The following is a 21,874-nucleotide window of genomic DNA, read 5'->3' as shown; positions in this document are numbered from 1 at the left end:
CTTCCTGCAGTTATTGAATGTTGCTATATTAAGACACAATGTTGCCCTGTAATTAGAAAATTTACAAGGGAAGGTAGATGCACCCTGAGACACTCAAATGCTATATGGTAGCCAAATTCTGATTGGCCTATGAGAAAGGAGAAAACAGATATGTGGCTTCATTATATTCTGTTTTCTAGCAAAGCCAGGATTGGATCTTGTATTGCATTGTGTAAATTGTCTTGTTTGCTATTGCTAGTCCTTTTGAAAGATGTTTATTAGTTGTTCTCTACAACTGTTGATTTTGTGTTTTATTCAGTGTATGTACATCTATAAATCTGAGCTTTGTCATTCACAGCCATATTTTTTTCAATTGATGCCTTGGACCCCATGTTATTTAAGCAATTAGAAATAGCTATATTGGTCTAGATTCTGATACCAGTTACAGAATTAATTTCTGTAATGATACCCTGCTGTAAATCTAAAGTTACTGAGGGAATAATTCAATCTGGTCAATAGTAAATATACCATAGATTAATGTCTCAGTGAGGTAGCTGTGTTAGAATGTATCTGCAAAAACAACAAGGAGTCCTGTGGCACTTGGGGGCATTTCTACACTGGAAGTAACTTCCCTTATTTCAAAACAACAAGCAGAGAATCCCCACACAGTTTAAAATAAACAAAAGGAAGGTTTTCTTTATACAGCACACTATCAGCCTGTGGAACTCCTTGCCAGAGGAAGTTGTGAAGACCAGGACTTTAACAGGATTCAAGAAAGAACTAGATAAATTCATGGGGGTTAGGCCCATCAATAGTTATTAGCCAAAATTGGTAGGAATGGTGTCCCTAGCCTCTCTTTATCAGGGGCTGGAAATGGATGAAAGGAGAGGGATCACTTGATGATTACCTATTGGCTATGTCTACACTGGCAGCTTCTTGCGCAAGAGATGTGCAAAAACTCTTCCAGAAGACAGCGTCAACACTGGCATGTGCTTTGCGCAAGAGATGTGCTTTTGCGCAAGAGCATCCTTGACAGTGTAGATGCTCTCTTGCTCAAGAAAGCTCCGATGGCAACTTTAACCACAGGGCAAGAAATTCATGTTGCCTGTCTACACTGGCCTCTTGCGCAAGAACAGTTGGCTTATTCCTGAGGGCTTATTCCTGAGCAAGAGCATCAGAGTTCTGGTGCAAGAAGCCCTGATTTCATACATTAGAACTTCAGTTTACTTGCGCAAGAACACGCAGCCAGAGTAGACAGGCAGCAAGTTTTTGCGCAAGAGCAGCCGCTTTTGCGCAAGATCGCGCCAGTGTAGACACAGCCATTCTGTTCACTCCCTCTGGGACATCTGGCATTGGCCACTGTTGGAAGACAAACCATTGGGCTCAATGGACCTTTGGTCTGACCCAGTTTGGCTGTTCTTATGTATTACGAAGCCTGGTATTTCGAAATAAGGGCTGGTTATTTTGAAATAATACCTCCTTTTTCCTTGGGAAATAAGTTTATTTCAAAATAGTTATTTCAGGAGTTATTTCAAAATAACTTATTTAAAAATAATCGTGTAGTATACACATAGCCATAGAGACTAATAGATGTATTAGGGAATAAACTTTCATGAATAAAACCCTCTTCATCAAATGAATTAGAGTTAAGTTAAATTACACATACATTCATACATACATACATGTAAGGAGAACAAAAGAAAGAGGGTACTTGTGTAAATGAGACTAATCAAATCTGTGTGGAAGTGGCTCATTCACAGCAATTGATATAGAAATACAGATATCAAGAGAGGGAAAACTGCCTTTGTAATGTATTAACCAGTTAAGATCCTTATTTAATCCTAAATTGATAGTATTGAATTTGCAAATTAATTCCAGTTCATCTGACTCTCTTTGTAATCAGATTTTACATTATTTTGTGAAAGGATTTCTACTTTTAAATCCATTATTGAATGTCCAAGGAGGTTAAAGTGTTCCTCTACACTAGGTTTATGTGTGTTACATTGCTGATGGCTGGTTTGTGCCCATTTATCCTTTGGCATACATAGGGACAGTCTGGTTTGGCCAATATACATGTGTGTCAACATCCTGGCTCAGGCCCCTTTCCCTGGGACACATTCTGGTCCACAAATCAATTGGCGACCTTCTCTGCTGAAGTTACCCATGCCTTTTATTGTCAGCTTCCCACCAGATTCTATTTACAAAGCTTTTTAGATTACAGCCAACTCAGCCAGCCAACCAGCCCCTCCGTCTGCCTGGGGAGCATGCTCAGCCACATCCTGGTTCCTTGTGCCTCTCCTCCTGACTCTTTTCACTTCCTCTCTGGCTGCCTTATATAACTCTCTGGCTAATACGGCCCACAACTGCTTCCATTAGCCCTTCAGGCCTGGTCTTGCTCATCTGGGTCTAATTAACCTTTTCAGCCAGGCTGTAGTGGCAGAGCTCTGGCTTAGCAGCAGTCTGTCACACATGTCAGAGGAGCATTGCTGGCACTTGATGGCACATGGCACATTATGAGACCCTGCTGGTGTGGCTTAGGTGGTTAGGTTGCTTATATAGATATGTGGAGAGAGTTGACAGTGAAGTTTGTTGCAGAGATAGGTTCCTGGGTAAGTGTCCCTGTGATGTGTTGTGTGGCTGCTGGCGAGTATTTATCTCAGGTAGGCGAGGATTGGCTTATCTCCAAGTGTTTGTGAGAGTGAAACATCATTTTCTAGGATCGGTTTTAGATTGTCAGTGATATGGTGGAAGCGTTTTAGCTAGGGACTGTATGTGATAACCAGTGGTGTTCTGTTATTTTCCTTTTTGGGCCTGTCCTGAAGTAGGTGACTTCTGGGTACTTGTTGGGCTCTGTCTGTCTGTTTCTTCACTTCCCCAAGTGGGTATTTAAGTCTTAAGAAAGCTTAATAAATATCTTATAGGTGTTTGTCTCGGTCTATTGGATTGGAACAAATGTGGTTGTATCTTAGGGCTTAGCTGTAGACAATAGATCATGTGATGTGTCCTGGATGGAAGCAAAAGACATGTAGGTAAGAATAGCAATTGGTAGGTTTCCTAGATAGGTTGATACCAGTCTTGTATAAAATAGAGAGAAGGTGGAGGGATTTTTTTTTGTTAGCTGTATAGTGATTCAGAGCGCCAAGACTTTATTTATTTGGTCTGCCATTAGTGTAGGGAACTGGACTAGATGACCTCTTGAATCCCCTTTCAGTTCTAGTCTGTGGTTTGAATTAGGCGTGTTAAAATGTATTTAATCAAGTAAATGTGTAACAGTTGAAAATTTTAGCAGTGACATGGTTACACGGGGAAGGGGGTAGGCTTTTAAGCTGGATCCCTGCATGCATTGGCTCCCACCTGCTCCTCCACCCTGGTGCTGCTGCCTCTGATACAGAGGCCTCAACTTGCCGCACAAAAGCCTGGGAGCTTTTGTGCAACCATGAAGGTTAACTGATAAGCCCAGGCTCATCGGCTAACCATGTACATGGTTAAACATTCACCTCCCTAGCTGGAATGCATAGTGTTGCTTTAAAATTAAGGTTTTTCTATGTGTTCAATGCCAACATATGTAAAAACTACCTAGGTATAACTGTCTCTGCCATCGCACCCCTCTTTCCATTTGATATGAAACATTCGCATTCCATGCACATCCGATTATCCTGGCACAACCAAACTCACTTTGCTTTAAGTTATGATAAGAAGCATCAGCATACCAAATCTACATACCTTACTTTTAGAAGTTCTTGAGCAAAATGAACTCACAGACAGTGGTCAGACAGACAGATACACATTTCTAAAATATATAGAAAGATTATGCTATTCAGGGATGAAGAATGTGTAGATCAATATCTTACAAGGTCGCAGTAAAATCCATCCTCTTTTCTATTTAGCAATAGCCAATTAGCCCGTCATAAGACAGGATTTTCAGGTCTCTCCTCCACATTGGTCTTCTCTTCTGAGCCTCCGGTCTCTCGCTCCATCTCTCTTTCTCTCTCTCCTCCTCCTACTGCCTCTCCCTCTCTCTCTCTCAGCTCTCTTCCGCCCTCTGCCTCTCTCTCCGTCTCTCTCTTTCTCTTCTCCGCCTCCTGCCCCTCAGGTTCTCTCTGCTCTCCTCTGTCTCCATTGGAGATGCATGCTCATCCAGGCCCCGCCCTCTGGGCGTGTATGTCATCACCCTGCTTCCCTTTGCGGCACTCAGCTGACTTCTGCATTACTCAGCCGGGCTGCCATGAAGGAGCAAGCGGCACAAATGGCCTCTCTCTCTCTTCTCCTCCTACTGCCTCGCCCTCTCTCTCTCAGCTCTCGTCCACCTCCTGCCTCTCTCTCCATCTCTCTCTTTTTCTTCTCCCCCTCCCGTCTCTCACTCTATGTTTCTCTTCTCCTACTCCTGCTGTGTCTCTCTCACTCTCTCTCACTGTCCTCCGCCTACTCCGTACTCCTCTCTGTCTCCTCCGTGTCTGCTCTGCTTTCCTCCTTTTGAATCCGGCACCCTTTCCTGACATCAGAGACGCACGTTCGTCCAGGCCCTACCCCCTGGCTGTTTCCTCTGGGTGGCACTGCTTCCTCCCACCATGGCACTCGGCTGACTTCTGCGCCACTCAGCCAGGCTGCCACGGGGGAGCAAGCGGCGCAAGCGGCTGTTTGGGCCCCGCGCTCCCCATAGAATCATAGAATACTAGGACTGGAAGGGACCCCGAGAGGTCATCGAGTCCAGTCCCCTGCCCTCACGGCAGGACCAAACACTGTCTAGACCACCCCTGGATAGACATTTATCTAACCTACTCTTAAATATCTCCAGAGATGGGGATTCCACAATCTCCCTGGGCAATTTATTCCAGTGCTTGACTAGGAAAAAGTTCCTAACTGTCAGGGTAATGTCCAACCTAAACCTCCCTTGCTGCAGTTTAAACCCATTTGCTTCTTGTTCTATCCTCACAGGCCAACATGAACAAGTTTTCTCCCTCCTCATTATGACACCCTTTTAGATTCCTGAAAACAGCTATCATGTCCCCCCTCAATCTTCTCTTTTCTAAACTAAACAAACCCAATTCTTTCAGCCTTCCTCCATAGGTCATGTTCTCTAGACCTTTAATCATTCTTGTTGCTCTTTTCTGGACCTTCTCCAATTTCTCCACATCCTTCTTGAAATGCAGTGCCCAGAACTGAACACAATACCCCAATTGATATCTAACCAGCGCAGAGTGGAGCAGAAGAATGACTTCTTGTGTCTTGTTCACAACACACCTGTTAATGCATCCCAGAATCATGTTTGCTTTTTTTGCAACAGCATCACACAGCTGACTCATAGTCAGCTTGTGGTCCACTATAATCCCTAGATCCTTTTCTGCCGTACTCCTTCCTAGACAGTCGCTTCCCATTCTGTATGTGTGAAACTGATTGTTCCTTCCTAAGTGGAGCACTTTGCATTTGTCTTTATTAAACTTCATCCTGTTTACCTGTGACCATTTCTCCAATTTGTCCAGATCTTTTTGAATTATGACCCTATCCCCCATGAGCAGTCGCAACCCCTCCCAGCTTGCTATCATCTGCAAACTTAATAAGCATAGTTTCTATGCCAATACAGGCAGTCCCCGGGTTACGTACAAGATAGGGACTGTAGGTTTGTTCTTAAGTTGAATCTGTATGTAAGTCGGAACTGGCGTCCAGATTCAGCCGCTGCTGAAACTGACTGCCAGTTCTGACTTACATACAGAATCAACTTAAGAACCCCAGGCGTCCCCAAGTCAGCTGCTGCTGAAACTGATCAGCAGCTGATTCCAGGAAGCCCGGGGCAGAGCAACTCTGCCTGGGGCTTCCTGTAGTCAGCGCTGGTCAGTTTCAGCAGCGGCTAAATCAGGACGCCTGAGGTAGAGCAGCTGGGGTGCTGCTGGGTTGCTCCAGTAGCGCCTGTGCTGCCCCGCTGCCCGAGCCCCTCCGTGGCTTTGCTCCGCGTCTTCCTGGTCTGCAGACCAGGGAGACGCGGAGAAAGCCCCAGAGTACACGGGTGGCAGGACCGCGAGGTCCCGCAGTCCGTGTACTCCCGGGCAGCCCCGTTCGTAACTGCGGATCCGACATAAGTCGGATCCGTGTAAGTCGGGGACTGCCTGTACTGAGTTCCTACTAATTTTGAATAATTATTCAAATCCTGTAGAGAGGCTTTGGATGACTCCCTCCCAATCCTACCCAAACAAATGCATTTCTAATTAAGAATATAAGAACAAGCCATACTGGGTCACACCAAAAGTCTATCTAACCCAGTGTCCTGTCTTCTGACAGTGGCCAATGCCAGGTGCCGTGCCCCAGAGGGAATGAACAGAACAGGTAACCCTGAGGTAGTCCTTCCTTGTCACCCATTCCCAGCCTCTGACAGAGTTAGGGACACCATTCCTACCCACCCTTCCTTACCGCTGCCTTTTCCTCAGTTCCTCTCAAAACAGGTTTAAGTGCTAGGTAATTACTACCTAGCAAGCAAACATCTGCACACATACAACTATTAAGGAAGCGTAGGGGCTCACGGTCAAACTTGCTCTCAATTGCGAGGATTCGTATCCAGGCACTGCTGCAGGACCAAGGACCTCTGCTCCTGGCATTATGCACAGGGGCAGGGAAATTCCCCAGTCAATGGTGCCGCGAGGAGAATGGACAGGGGCAAGGCAGACCTGTGCGGAAGGGTGGAGGGGGAGCGGGCAGACTCAGATGCAGTAAGCGCCGGCGAGAGCTGGAGACGCGGGCAGGGCGGAGAGACAGAGCTGGTGTCCCTGTGCTCAAAGCGCGGGGGAGGAAGCGGAGGGGGGGGGTGTTAAAAACGCTTCTTCGCCAGCAGCAGCAGCTGGTCCCAGCAACTTGGCTCGCGGGGCAGGAGGCTGCTGCCCTTGTCCAGGCTGCCTCGCGCTCTCGGGGCGCTGGTCCCCGGGCCTTACACGTGGCAGACGCGCCCCTCGCTCCGGGCGGGACTCTGCGGGGGGCCGGCCGTGCTGTTGCTCCCGGCGCGCCTCGCACGAGAGGGAGCAGGCGGGCAACTGCTGCCGGCCGGTGGGCTGCCCGCGGCGCGGACCCAGGAGCGGAGGCGGCCGCGGCGGCTCCGCTTGTTGCAGTGCTCTGGGCAGGGCTGCCCCCGGGAAAAGGGCTGGAAGCCCGGCTCTGAGGTCGCTGCTTCAGCTCCCCCCCCACCCCCCCCGGCAGAGGCGCCCCCACCTGGCGGAGCTGGGAGGAGCCCAGAGCCGGGCTGCTGGGTCCTGGTGACAGCCCCGCTGCTGCAGCTTTTCTTGTCGGGGAGTACACGGGCGGCGGGACCGCGCGGTCCCGCAGTCCATGTTCGTAACTGCGGATCCGACGTAAGTCGGATCCGCGTAAGTCGGGGACTGCCTGTATCTAAATCGTTGATGAAGATACTGAACAGAGCTGGTCCCAAAATAGAGACCTGAAGAACCTTACTAGTTATACCTTTCCAGCAGGATTGTGAACCATTACTAACTACTCTCTGAGTACGGTTATCCAGCCAGTTATGCACCCGCCTTATGGTAGCCCCATCTAAGTTGTGTTTGCCTAGTATTGATAAGAATATCATGCGAGACCGTATCAAATGCCTTACTAAAGTCTAGGTATACCACATCCACCACTTCTCTCTTATCCACAAGACTTGTTATCCTATCTATGGGGGGGCTCCCCCCTGACTTGGGGTTGCCACCCCCATCTGGGGCCTAATTCGGCCCGCCTGGGCCTAGCCCTCAAAGTCCGATGCCCCTCTCTCAGGGGAAATACGGCCCACTGACCTAGTTCCAAAGTACAATGCCCCTCTTAGGGGAAATACGGCCTCCTGGCCTAGTCCTCCGGATGCCGGCTCTGCAGCCTAGTCCTCTGGCTGAACTTCCCACTCGCCGGGGTTCTGGGCAGGAGGGGTAGGGGGGCCCGGGCCCACCCTCTCCACCGGGCCCTGACCCAGGGCCCTGTCAGTGGCAGATGGCTCCCACCACTGGCTCGGGGGGGGCTCCTCCCCGCAACGCCCCGAGGCCTCAGGGGCTTCTACAGGTCCCTGCCCTGGGTTGCTTCCTACCCCCTGCCCCCGGCCGGCAGCGGTCCCACCTGTTGGCGTTGGTCGGGTGGCTGTAGCGGCACTTCACCAGTCAGTGTCTGGGTTGGCAGTGTCCGGCTCGGTGCCTGGGTCCCGGGGTGTTGGCCGGCAGCTCCTTTGTTGGGGTCGGGCCCGGCTTGGGCCTGGCAGCGGCGTGTTCAGCCATCCCGTCGACTCCCTCCTCGGCAGTTGGGTGCTCCCTCCCCCTCTAGCCATAGTCTGCCCCTTCTGAGCAGGCCAGCAGCCTTTTATACCTATGCTCCCCTTGGAGCATGCACAATAGGGCTGTGTGGGTGGAGCCCTCTCTGCCCCCGGCACCAGGTGGTTTCCTTGGGCTTGAGTGCGGGGCGTGGCTGCCCCCCCTCCCCCGCCCGTCACACTATCAAAGAAAGCTATCAGATTGGTTTGATATAATTTATTCTTTACAAATCCATGCTGGCTGTTCCCTATCACCTTGCCACCTTCCAAGTGTTTACAGATGATTTCCTTAATTGCTTGCTCCATTATCTTCCCTGGCACAGAAGTTAAACTAACTGGTCTGTAGTTTCCTGGGTTGTTCTTATATCCCTTTTTATGAATGGAAATGGGCACTGCCCTTTTCCAGTCTTATGGAATCTCTCCTGTCTCCCATGATTTTCCAAAGATGATAACTAGAGGCTCAGATATCTCCTCTATCCGTTCTTTGAGTATTCTAGGATGTATTTCATCAGGCCCTGGTGACTTGCAGACATCTAATCTTTCTAGGTGATTTTTAACTTGTACTTTTTTTATTTTATCTTCTAAACCTACCCCCTTCCCACTAACATTCACTATGTTAGGCATTCCTTCAGACTTCTTGGTGAAGACCGAAACAAAGAAGTCATGAAGCATCTCTGCCATTTCCAAGTTTCCTGTTACTGTTTCTCCCTCTTCACTGACCAGTGGGCCTACCCTGTCCTTGGTCTTTCTCTTGCTTCGTATGTATTTATAAAAAGTTTTCTTGTTTCCCTTTATTCCCGTAGCTAGTTTGAGCTCATTTTGTGCCTTTGCCTTTCTAATCTTGCCCCTGCATTCCTGTGTTGTTTGCCTATATTCATCCTTTGTAATTTGTCCTACTTTCCATTTTTTTATATGACTCCTTTTTAATTTTTAGATCATGCAAGATCTCATGGTTAAGCCAAGGTGGTTTTTTTGCCATATTTTCTATCTTTCCGACGCAGCAGAATAGCTTGCATTTGGGCCCTTAACAATGTCCTTTTGAAAAACTGCCAACTCTCCTCAATTGTTTTTCCCCTCAGTCTTGATTCCCATGGGATCTTACCTATTAGCTCGCTGAGCTTACCAAAATCCACCTTCCCAAAATCCATTGTCTCTATTTTGCTGTTCTCCCTTCTACCGTTCCTTAGAATTGTGAACTCTGTGATTTCACGATCACTTTCACCCAAGCTGCCTTCCACTTTAAAATTCTCAACCAGTTCCTCCTTATTTGTTAGGATCAAATCTAGAACAGCTTCCCCCCGGTAGCTTTTTCTACCTTCTGAAATAAAAAGTTGTCTCCAATGCAGTCCAAGAACTTATTGGATAGACTGTGTCCCGCTGTGTTATTTTCCCAACATATATCTGGATAGTTGAAGTCCCCCATCACCACCAAATCTTTGGCTTTGGATGATATTGTTAGTTGTTTAAAAAAAGCCTCATCCACTTCTTCCACCTGGGTTGATGGCCTGTAGTAGACTCCTAGCATGACATCACCCTTGTTTTTAACCCCTTTTAGCCTAACCCAGAGACTCTCAACACTTCCGTCTCCTATGTCCATCTCCACCTCACTCCAAATGTGTTCATTTTTAATATATAAGGCAACACCTCCTCCTTTTTTCCCCGTCTATCCTTCCTGAGCAAGCTGTACTCTTCCATCCAAACATTCCAATCATGTGTATTATCCCACCAAGTTTCTGTGATACCGACAATGTCATAATTGTCCTTATTTATTAGCACTTCCAGTTCTTCCTGCTTATTACCTATACTTCTTGCATTTGTATATAGGCATCTAAGATACTGATTTGACCTTGCCTCCCAGTTTTGCCCTGACCTTCCTTTCTCTCTGCCATTATAGCCCACGCTCCCTCCCATTTGCAACCCATCTCCCAGGTCTCCATGTTCTCCACTTACCTGTGGGCTTTGCTTACCTGTCCCCGTCGAACCTAGTTTAAAGCCCTCCTCACTAGGTTAACCAGTCTGTTTCCAGATAGGGTCTTTCCCCTTCTCGAAAGGTGAACATGGCCATCTCTGCCCAGCAGTCCTTCCTGGAATAGCATCCTGTGGTCGAGGAAGCCAAAGCCCTTCTGGCGACACCATTCTCGCAGCCAGGCATTCACTCTCCAGGATGCACCTGTCTCTGCCCGGGCCCCTACATTCAACAGGAAGGATCGAAGAGAATACCACCTGCGCTCCAAACTCCTTCACCCGTACTCCCAGAACCCTGTAGTCACTCTTGATCCACTCAGTGTCACACCTTGCAGTATCATTTGTGCCCACATGGATGAGTAGCATGGGGTAGTAGTCAGAAGGCCGGATAATCCTCGACAATGCTTCCGTAACATCTTGGATACGGGCCCCCAGCAGACAGCACCTCCCGAGATGAAATGTCAGGGCGACAGATGGGCGCCTCTGTCCCCCTCAGAAGAGAGTCTCCGACCACCACTACCCTACGTTTCCTATTTGCAGTGGTGGCAACAGACCTCTCAGCCTTGGGGGTGTGAGGCTTCTCCTCCTCTGTTGAAGCCGGCTGCTGCAGGGCCATGTGCTTCTGTGAATTCTGAGAGCCCAAGGGAGGAGGCTGAAGGCTTCTCACCCTGCTTCCCCTCCAGAAGCTCCTATTGGCCATTTCTGACCAATAGCAGCTGCTTGTTTGCAGGACAGGCAACATGTGAAGTGCCCATCCCCCAGACTTAAAGCCTCTGTAGCTGCTGTGAGTAGTACAGGAGTGTGGAAGGCAGGGATCCTTGTTAAGTAACCTGCTGGGCTGCTGGCTTGGAGCCATCCAAATAAGGTCTCCCAGCCAGAACTTGCCCCTGGCATTCCAGCCCTTCCCTTCCCCTACATTCTGCCTCCTCCTGCATCCTTACCCCATGTAACCCAACCCCCCGCCTGCACCCCTGTTGCAGCCCCCATACATCTTCCCAGACACTGCACCCACACCTACTCCCCTCCTCAGGTCACAACCCCCTCTCAAGCTCTGCACCCTGATAGTGATCCCTGGTCACAGCCCAAATCCCTGCACCCTTTCCTGCACTCCTGCCCCAGGTCACAACCCCCTCCCAGACTCTGAACCCAAATCTGCTATCCCTGGTCACAGCCCAAATCACTGCACTTCCTCCGGCATTCCTGCCCCAGGTTAGAATCCCCTTTCAGACCATGCATGCCCTTCTGCACTCCTGCTCCAGATTATGACCCCCTTCTAGGCCCTGTACTTCAGGGGTGGGCAAAGCAGCCTTTGCAACCTGGAACTGACCCGCCAAGCCCTTTGATCTGACCCATATCTGCTCTGCCGCTCCCCTCCCCCAGGCCAATCGAGACCTGGGCATAGGGAGTGCACGAAGTCTCCTCCTACTGTCAGGCGTGCATGGCATCATAGGGAATCGTCAGCTGTGCAAAACATCTGTGCAAAACATCTGTGCATGCCTGACAGGGAAGGATTGGAGAGCAAAGACTTCATGCTTCCTACACCAATCAGGACTTCCTGGCTCCACCTCTTCTGCCTGAGACCCTGCCTCTTCTGGAGCAGCCTGCAACCACTTCCAAAATTCATGAAGTGGTCCCCCTTCAAAAATTATTGCCCATCCCTCATGTAAACTACCACTGTGTGTTGTGGTTTTTTTCACCTGGTACATTTTCCAGTCTCACTTGCAGAAAGATTGACTTATCCTCTCTCCTGTGGTAAATTATCCTTAATGGGTTGGTTTAACTAATACAATTAAACAAGATTTTTTCTGAATATTAATTCCAGCAGAACTGAATAATCATAGAAATGTAATACTGGCAGGGACCTTGATAGGTCATTTACTGCAATCCCATGTACTGAGGGCAGGACTAGGTATTCTCTACAATATCTGTGACAGCTGTCCATGCAACCACTAGCACTTATAGGAGAAATGCCAATGTTGTATAATTGTGTATTCAAAGTTATTTATTTGTTTCTAATACATACCAGTTTTAGCATGCGTTGAAAGGAACTGGGTTTTGGTTTTTAAGAAGTCATGATTAGTGTTCCTGTGTCAGTAATAATGACTGAACAGGCCACGATAAGTTGTCACTTATTTCAGTCACAGTCCTACCATTCTCTAATATATAAATAATAAAAGGAATAGGAGGAGTATCTGCTATACTGTATCTTGCTGTCATATTTTTAAGGCATGGTGATTTTTTAAAATTTGTTGTAAAGAGGTTTCAGCAGAAGCCTACTGAGTTGTCTAGCAGCATCTGAACCAAATGGGAAATACCTTCCCATTTGCATCGTCATAAGCATCGTCGTAAGCAGTAACTCTGAAGATCACTGAAAGTTATATCATGGCAACTTTACTCTCTGGGTACAACACTGCATTTTTAAAAACCATTTTAGAGTTAGAAGCTGTATGTTGAAACGCAGCTTCATACAATATTAGTTCCTTTATTGATAGTTTTTGGAACAATGATCTCTCTGCCTCTTGTGTCTTTCAGGGACAGCCACATGCTTATTAAGTTCTGTTTTGTGAACAAGGGAAGAAAGTTGTCAAATTGGCCAAAAGACTGGTAAGAGCTGTCTCAGTTTTCAAAGAATATGAGGATTTTTTCTTTTTTGTTGTTAACACAAATTTTCACAGCTGTGGAACCTAGAATGCAAAACTGCTGCTTCCCTCACTTTCCTACTCCTTATTGTTCCAGCCTGTATGACAGTTGTCATTCTTTGCCTCTCCAGAAAAGCAGCAAAAGCCTAAATTATTTTTTTGGAAATAATCTTTAATGGCCTGTCAGTCAAACAACAAGATCATTGAATTGAGTATATTGGTAAATTTAAGATATGCAAGAGCTTGAATCAATTTACTTGGCACAGCAAAAATACTATGGGAAAACAAATGTCAACCTAATAAAAATATTGGTTAATTAACAGGCTATTGTAACAGTAATAAAAAACCCTTTAAACTTTATAAGTGGATCTTTAAAAATGTTTTTTGCTGGCATCCCACTACTAAATAAGATGAAATGGTTTCCTCCCTATTCAAGACTGTGGGGGTTTGCCCTGTTCCCCCTCCTTTCCATCCCTTCTTGCCCCCAAGACACAGTCCCCCTTTCTCCGTGTCGGTGTGCTTACAGCCACGGAAGTGCGGGGAGGGGGGTCCGGGCCCATCCTCTCTCCCGGACCCCAGCCCAGGGCCCTAAGGACAGAGTCACAAGGACCTGTCCCACCGGAGGGGAAATGACCCACAACCCACCGGTGCGCCGGCTCCTTGCCCTGCCCTGGGATACTTCCACCCCGCCTTCATCAGTCTCGGATACCTACGCTCCCCTCCTCTCCACCCTTGCCCTCTCTCCACTCCTCTCCCCCCTCTGGCTCCTCCGTTCCTCCATTTAAACTCCCCCACGGCCGCTGCGGGGACGCCTGACGTCACCGCTATAGGCCAACGTCAACCCCTGTGGTCCCGCCCCCCCCCCGCCACCCGCTGGCAGTTCCCTTGCGGTTCCCTTTTCTCCGCCGCTCAGCTGCACCGCCGCCGCGCTACACTGCGCGCATTCTACTACCGAGCCCCGCACCGCCCCCATTAGTGACAGAGCGATCGCGGGGTCAGTGCGGGGTGGGCCCGCTTCTCTGGGGTATGCGGGTACCGCCCCGCCACAAAGACTATAATCTTAATTGTCCTCAACAAACTTCAGATCTATTTCCATTCGTAATGTTACTGGCTATGTGTGACTGTGTCCTCACGAGGCCAGCTAGAAGAGATATTTAGCTCTAGTGGTAGAAATTTATGATTTTGAAGTAAAAGGGTCAACCTTTAATAATTGCTGTGCAGGTTTTTGTATTTTCCTACACTACATGGATTTACACAGGCATTATGATGTCAATTATCTACTCAGGTATGGTTTCTTGTTGTACTTAGTCCCCTCACTACTTATCTAGTGTTCAATGTAGAGTTCTCACTAGAATAGTTGAAGGCCAAATATTTCTCCTTGATTACTTTAATTTTGGGGAACCATTCCTGGGGTTGCTAAACCTACCCTGCTTCAAGATGGAAGTTTTCTGACACTAGGTAAAGACATTGACAGCATTTCTTCTAGATGTTTAGTAGTTGTTAAGTGTTGTGGCTCGCATTGTGTCCCTGGCACATCGGGTGGCTCATACCTGGGCCCCAAGGCTTCAAGCCCTGCGAGGAGTGCCAGAGACCAATGCCTGGCAGAGACCCTCACGCAACCTGCCTTAAGTGCCTTGTAGAGGCCCATTTGTCCCAGGCTTGTAAGATCCGCAAGGCCTTCAAGCCTCACAGCAAGTGGGAAAGGGAGTTTTGTTTGAAAATTGTCCTCATGGAGGTGGCTTTATGCCCGGCATCAGCATCCAATTCAGCACTGGCAACCCACGCGCACTGGCTTTGGTGCAGGAGGCTCCCAGCCAATTGCGCACTTCCCTTACCCCCTCCCTCATACCAGCAGTGACACAGGCCTCAGCACCGGAGTCAGCACAGGTCCCTCAGGCAGCACCAACTAGGGCTCTGGGACCTGCAACCACCGACCCTTCTCCATTGGGAGCACCACCACTGCTACCAGCTATGTTCCCACCTCCTCCTCAGCACTGGGGAAAACTGGAGTTGATGGCCCAGTACACTCCAACCAGGTTGACCTCGGAATATTCGATAGATTCCAAGGCTGAAGTGATCTGGTCATCCTGGGGCTCATGGTCTTGATCCAGGCACTGTTCCTATGCCTGCCATCGTTCATGGCACCACAGCACCTCGATGGACCACCAGAGGCAGTAGCAGCAGCCATGGCCTGAGCCTACCTGGTACTGGTGTTACAGCAGCTCTAGCCACTACAGATGCAGGCCCTAACTCAGTGGCCTTTCTGGCAAACCTCTGAGCCTACCACCAGAGTCAGGGTGCAGGCTCCTCTAGACCAGAGTCGATCTTCTCAGAGCCAAAGGCTCCTCCCTCAGCAACCCCACTGATGTGCTCCCCGACATCGGGTCAGTTTCTTCCCTCAGGCCAGGCTTGTCCCGGGCCCCCCATTGCTCAGCCCTCTACCATGGCCTATTCTGTGGCCTCAAAGGCCCCCCTCACAAGCCCATTATCCAGAGGCAGTGGGCATGAAAGGACCCTCGTCCTCACTGGATGAGGTACTGAGTAACCCTTTCCCTTCCATGCCATTCATGGACTTGAGGTCCCATGAGGAACTCTTTCGCTGCCTGGCCCAGAGTCTGGGAGTCTAGGCAGAGAGTGTGTTGGAGGATTTGGACATTACGGTCGACATCTTGCAGCCTGACACCCTTACCAGAGAGGCCTTACCAATCAATAAGACTGTGACCAAAATCACAAAGACACTCTGGCAAACCCCAGCCTTTATCCAGCCAACAGATAAGAAAGTTGAGCGGAGGTATCCCACCCACTTCCGGGGTCCCTAGTTGTTCAGGCAGAGAACCAGAGGGAGTGGCAGGGCCAGCTTGGTGCTACCCTTAAGATCAGGGACACCAAGAAAATGGATACCCGGGCCACCTTAAAATCCCTGAGGATCCATACACCAATTACCCAATAGCATTCCCTGCCCCAATTTCTCCCACCATAGAGGCCAGGCCTATCCCACAAGCCCTCAGGGCCTCGCCAAGGGTTTTGAAGGTACTCCCGAGGACAGCCTACCAGACTCACCTCTCCTGTTCAGGGACTGCCTATTCCCTTTCTGCGGGGCCTGGGAATCCATTACCTCAAGCTGTTGGGTCCTGGAAATGGTAGGAAGTGGGTATGTAATCCCCTTCCTTTCAACCCCTCCCTCCCCTCTGTTGCTCTCTTATAAGCATCTCCTCCAGGAAGAGGTACAGCAGCTCCTGTCCCTAGGGGTGGCCGAAGCAGTTCCCCAGGGGTTCTTAGGTAGGGGGTTCTACTCCTGCTACTTCTGGGTTCTCAAGGCCAAAGGAGGATTCTGACTCATCCTGGCCTTCAGGGAACTCAAAGCCTTCATCGCCAAAGCCAAATTCAAGATGGTGACACTGACTTCTATCATTCCCTCCCTAAGTCCCAGAGGCTGGTACACTGCCCTTGATCTAAAAGATGCCTATTTCCATATTTCTGTTGCACCACATGATAGACCACATGATAGAGCTGGGGCTACTTCTGAATGTGCCACATAGACCCAGGTCCCTGCCTAGGTTATAGAGTTTGTGCGGGCCCACCTGGACTCAATGTCAGCCACAGCCTGCCTCCCTAATGATCAAAGTGGCTGTCTAGGGCATGCAGGCATTCCCAGTGACCACAGCCAGATCCTGCACACACCTCCTGGGATGGACAGCCACATGCACCTAGCTTTGCATATATCCACTACAGATGTAGCTCACATGGGCTCACAACCTGTCCCTCCAGTCTTGGGACAGAGAGGTGATGGTTCCCCCTGACTTCCTGTGCTCTCTGGACTGGTGGACCTAGGAGGAGGTGGTCTGCGCTGGAGCCCCGTTCTCCAGGCCTCTGGAGACTCTCTGGTGAGTGACGGACGTGTCCGACACTGGTTCATGAGCTCACCTCAGAGACATGTGGACCCAAGGTATGTGGTCGAGGGACGAACTCTCCTTGTATATCAATTTCAGGGAGCTGTGGAAATCTGCCTCTCCTGTGTGGCTTTTCTCCCTTATCTCAGGGCCAGAACGGTTCTCATTTTTTCCGACAATACGTTGTTGATCTCTTTCACCAACAGGCCCGCTCCCCTCCCTTGTGTCAGGAAGCCCTTCAGCTCTGGGAGCTATGCATCGGAGCAGATATTCACCCCATTGCCTCTTATCTCCCGGGGTCCCAGAACACTCTGGTGGATCAGCTGAGCAGGTCCTTCTCCAGCCACAACTGGTGTCTCAGAGGGGATGTGGTCCTCCGAGTTGTCTGCAGGAGGGGGTTTCCTCTTCTGGGCCTGTTTGTCACCCAGAAAAACAGGAAGCGCCCAAAGTTCTGCTCCTTCATGGGGCCAGGTTGGGGGTCACTGGAAGATGCGCTCATTGCTCCCTGGGCCAAGCGTCTACGATATGCATTCCCGCCTTTCCGGCTGGTTCACAAGATGCTCCTGTGGGTTCAGAAATTCAGGGTCTCCCTGATCTTCATTGCACTGGCATGGCCCAGGCAGCACTGGTTCACATCCTTCCTGAGCCTGTCCTGCAAGAGACTGATCGTCCTCCCGCTGGACCCGGACCTCATCAAACAGGACTTGGGCAGGCTTCGCCATCTGAACCAGTGATCCCTGCACTTCATGGCATGGAAGCTCCATGGCTGACAGTGGCAGAGCTGCAGTGCTTGGAGCAAGTTTAGGAGGCCCTGCTGGGAAGCAGGAAACCTTCCACTTGGGCCACTTACCTGGCCAAGTGGAAGCGCTTCTCTATCTGGGCTATCCAGAAGGGGTATCTCCCATGGATGCCCAGGTTCTGCTGGTCCTGGACTATCTTCTGGATCTTAAGCTACAGGGGATATCCTCCTCCTCAGTGAGGGTACACCTGGCAGCCATCTCCACTTTCCACCTGGGCTTCTGGGGTAAGGCCCTCTTTGCAGATCCCCAAGTATACAGGTTTCTGAAAGGATTGGACAGACTTTATCCTCATGTCCGTCAGCCCATCCCTCAGTGGGACCTCAACCTGATCCTGTCTAAACTCATGGAGCCTCCCTTCGAGCCCCTGGTGATATGCTCACTGCTGCACCTTTCTTGTAAGGTGTCTTTCTTGGTGGCTGTCATGTCAGCCAGGGGTGTGTCTGAGCTGAGGGCCTTTACCTCCGACCCCATATACGGTTTTCTTCAAGGATAAGGTCAGGTTATGCCCCCGCCCCCAACACCTTTCTTCCGAAGGTGATGTCTCACTTTCCTGTCTCTCAACATATTTTTTTCCCAGTTTTTTATCCCAAGTCCCATGCTTCGGTAAGGAACAGGCATTACACACTTTAGATGTTAGGAGAGCCTTTTATTTGGAAAGAACAAAGGCCTTCGGTAAGTCCCCACAGCTTTTTGTAGCAATTGCAGAGAAGCTGAAGGGGCAGCCAGTCTCTGTGCAGAGGATCTCCTCATGGATTATGTCCTGTATCAGGGAGTGTTAAGTGCTGGCAGGGGTGCCAGCCCCTCCCCTCACGGCCCACTCCACTAGGGCCCAGGGCTCCTCCACGGCCTTTGTGTCTCAGGTCCCTATTTTGGACATCTGCAGGGCTGCCATATGGTCTTTGATCCACACCTTTGCCAAACACTTTAGGCCTTGGGCAGGGCTGTCCTCCATTCAGAGGAAGGTTAGAACTTCAACCCCACCTCCTAGGGTTTCGAGCAGTCACTTGAAGAAAAAATGGTGACTTATCTGTGTAACTTTTGTTCTTCGAGATGTGTTCCTCATGTCCATTCCAAATCCCGTCCATCTCCCCTTCTTCAGAGAAGTCTGGTAAGAAGGAACTGACAGGGTGGAAGCAGCACAAAAGTGTTAGTGTTCCCTCTAAGATTTTCCATCCACGAGCATAGTGAGTTTTGTCTTATGCACCAATATTAAGGTCATGTGCGCTTGTTTGGATGTGTCCACCGTTGCACCTACTAGTTACTACAAATATCAACATTATAGGCAGCACTTTTACCCACGTATCTTTATTATTATGGCTGGCCCTAAGTGCCAATGTACTTGTCTTTGTCCCACAACCTACTTATTGACTATCCCTGGACTATGTGATTTGTTACCACACACACCACCGGAGACCTTACAGTCATTCTGAAGGAAATGGCTGCTTCCTAAGAAATGAGCCTGTAAATAATGAATTGTGATGGTTGCAGCAGATACAAGAACAATCCCATTTAAATGGTTTAACTTTACAAAATGTAATTAAGATCAGATAGCTGAAACATGGAAAGAAAAAATGGAACTAAAATACAGACATTATCACAGCCCAGGCCAAAAGAGATCTCAGCTGGAAAAAAACTAACAACCTTGGTCCAAGCTTAAATATAAAAATGAATAGCAGTTTAGAAATATAAACAACTTAAATGAGTCATTTGTTCATAACGTGCAGTTTACACACATGCCCCCCCTAAAGCTCTTTGAAAGTATAAAATAATTTTAAAAACAAAAAAGTTCAAAACTTTAGCTAGTAATAGGTAAACCAAGAAAGTTTAAAATATTTAGTCTCTCATAATAAATATAGCAAGGGACCTCAAATTTTTTAAAAAATTATATTTATAAAATAAATCAACTTTTTAAAAATTCCACTAAAAATCCATTCAAATATTTTATTCGGGGTTGCAAAACTGACTACTCTTTGTCTTGACAGTGAACATCTACTGACAGCCTTCACTTCGTTAGTTAACCCTTCAAGTGTCCTGATGCTTTCACAAAGTTTGACTTTTTTTTTACATTATGATTAATATTAATCATAAAATAAGTGAAAATAAAAAGAGAAACCCAAAATAAACACTCTGTATCCCTTTGTCAATAATAAACTAAAACAATAAAACAATAAAATTATCAATAGAATAAAAATTTTAAAATAATAGGTAGTCCTATAAAATATAAAAAATAATACTTAAAATTTTTTAAAAGCTGAAAAAAGGCCACCGGTTGGGTGGTCTAAAAATAAAAACCAAACTAGCGCACACAGAGGCACACACAAAATCAATATAAACCAATAAAGCCCAACTATTAAACTCCTATTCAAAATAGGGATGTGAATGGTTAACATCACTCTTACTGGGTAATGCTTACACACTTACAGGCAAACAGCGGGATGCTCCAGCTCTGTGGGGCCTGGCATGCCACAGGCAAGGACACTCCAGCCTGGCGGGATCAGCCCCCATCCCAGCTGGGGTCCCTAAGCAGCCTCTGCCTGCCATGTGACCTCTGGCTCTGGTTGAGGCCACCAGTGAAGAAGCTGCTGCCCACCATGCGGCCCACAGCTCCAGTACTGGGGAAGGACTGAAGCTAGGGCTAGGGCCACATGGTGGCTGCCTTGCTGCTCTTGGGGTGGTGCAGCAACCGGCCATACATCCCCGCCCCAGAACAGTCACTGGGTGGCTCTTCTGAGGAGGTGGATGGGAGGCAAATTTTTGGTGCACACCTGCATAGGCACACACCTTAGACTGAACTCTAGTGGCAATCCCTTGAGCCTCCTACAACAGGTTTGTGATCCCCCCCCCATCTCCTTTTGGGTCGGGACCCCTCAGTTACAACACAATGAAATTTCAGGTTTAAACAGCTGAATATATAACATTTATCAATTTTCAAATCTTATGGCTGTGAAATTAGCCATAATGGACTGTGAATTTGGTAGGGCACTATTCATGGTCCCCTAGAGAGCTAAGAAGCAGTGATAGTAAATCCCACTCCAGTTTATCCTTCTTGGGCATTTCCTCCCTGGCATAGTAGTCCTCCTGGCTCGTGCCCTGTGGTGTCCCAGATCAACCACTCTGTCCCTCCCAAGTCTGAAGCATATTTTGGCTGCTTCAGTCTGCAAGGGCCTGCTTGCTGGAGTCCTCTACTGTGGAGTACCAGACCTTTCCTCCATGCTCCCATTCTCCCCAACATCACTTCCTACTTATGAAACAGTCAGCACCCACCAGTGTTCCCTGTAAGATTTTCCATTGGAGAGTAGAGTAAGTTTTGTCTTGTGCACCAATATTGAGGTCATGTGCACCGTGGTACCTACCAGTTATTAACAAATATCTTTTAGATATTTTTAAATGTTATGGAAGAAAGAATACTAAAACAAAGGATAATTAACAAGATGCATGACTATAAATAATATGAAATCAAATAAATAAAATTAATATTGCAAAATTTGGTGTCTTTATATGCAAAAGTATATATATAGTCTCGTTTGTTGTTGAAACAAAAAATTAAACATTTTGTTTTGACACAAGAAGTTACTTCATTTTCTTTATTTAGGAGACCACTAATCATGGTTACTGGAATAAGACCCATAGTCACTAGCTGACATTTCCAGGCTAGATGATGGGGCAGTTACTTGTAGCTGGTCATCCTAATGTACCTTTTCTCTTCTGCCTTTACAGTTCTTCTAGTGTTCAAAGATAGTATCAAGGTTTGCATCTCCACCACTTGAAATGTGAAATTTGACCCTCATTAGCGTATCCAGGTGATATTTCAATCTATTTCATAATTTAATTTTGATATTATTCATAAAGCTAAAGCCACACTCACAGTCACCATAGGAAGCTTGAAATGTTGCACATCTATTCACCAGTTATGAAACTACATTGTATATCGATCTGCATTCTGTAGAGTGAAAGTCACCATTTCATGGAAATTTGTCATCATCTTTGCTTCATGTTTCTTTGTGTGACGGGGCTAGCCTGCCCCGCACTGAGCAGGAGGGAGGGGAGCCTGCCTATTGGGTAGAATATGCCCCTCCCCCACAGACCTACCGGGCATGCTTGCAGTGCAGCCTCACTATAAAAGGCTGCCGGGCTGTTCAGTTGGGGTGGACTGCCGGGAAGGAAGGAGCTCCAGCCCCAGCTGCAGGGCTGCAGCCGGACCTGCTGCCAGAACCCGAGCCGGAGGGACCGCCCATATTGGCCCCAATGCCAACTCCGGAGGGCCGCCCGCCCCGCTGCAGTGGACATCCCCTGCGCTGCGGCCCAGAGACGGGACCAGCTGCTGTTGCCGCCACC

The 21,874-nt window shown here is 48.3% G+C and overlaps 1 protein-coding gene across 7 annotated transcripts in view; it reads left to right on the top strand.

The window, feature by feature from the left end:
• The window catches only part of ARVCF (ARVCF delta catenin family member), a 603,575-nt gene that overhangs the window by 36,081 nt on the left and 545,620 nt on the right, over positions 1-21,874 (top strand). For all 7 annotated transcript variants that reach the window (XM_089775246.1, XM_075898325.2, XM_075898321.2 and 4 more), the window contains one exon: positions 12,743-12,814. The gene's annotated coding sequence lies outside the window, so the exon portion shown is untranslated. The remainder of the gene's footprint in view (positions 1-12,742; positions 12,815-21,874) is intronic.

Source organism: Pelodiscus sinensis, chromosome Z, assembly GCF_052426305.1.
Source record: "Pelodiscus sinensis isolate ZL-2025 chromosome Z, ASM5242630v1, whole genome shotgun sequence".
NCBI classification, from domain to species: domain Eukaryota; kingdom Metazoa; phylum Chordata; order Testudines; family Trionychidae; genus Pelodiscus; species Pelodiscus sinensis.
The sequence above is the reverse complement of the archived record's forward strand: the minus strand, read 5'-3'. Positions and strand labels throughout refer to the sequence as shown.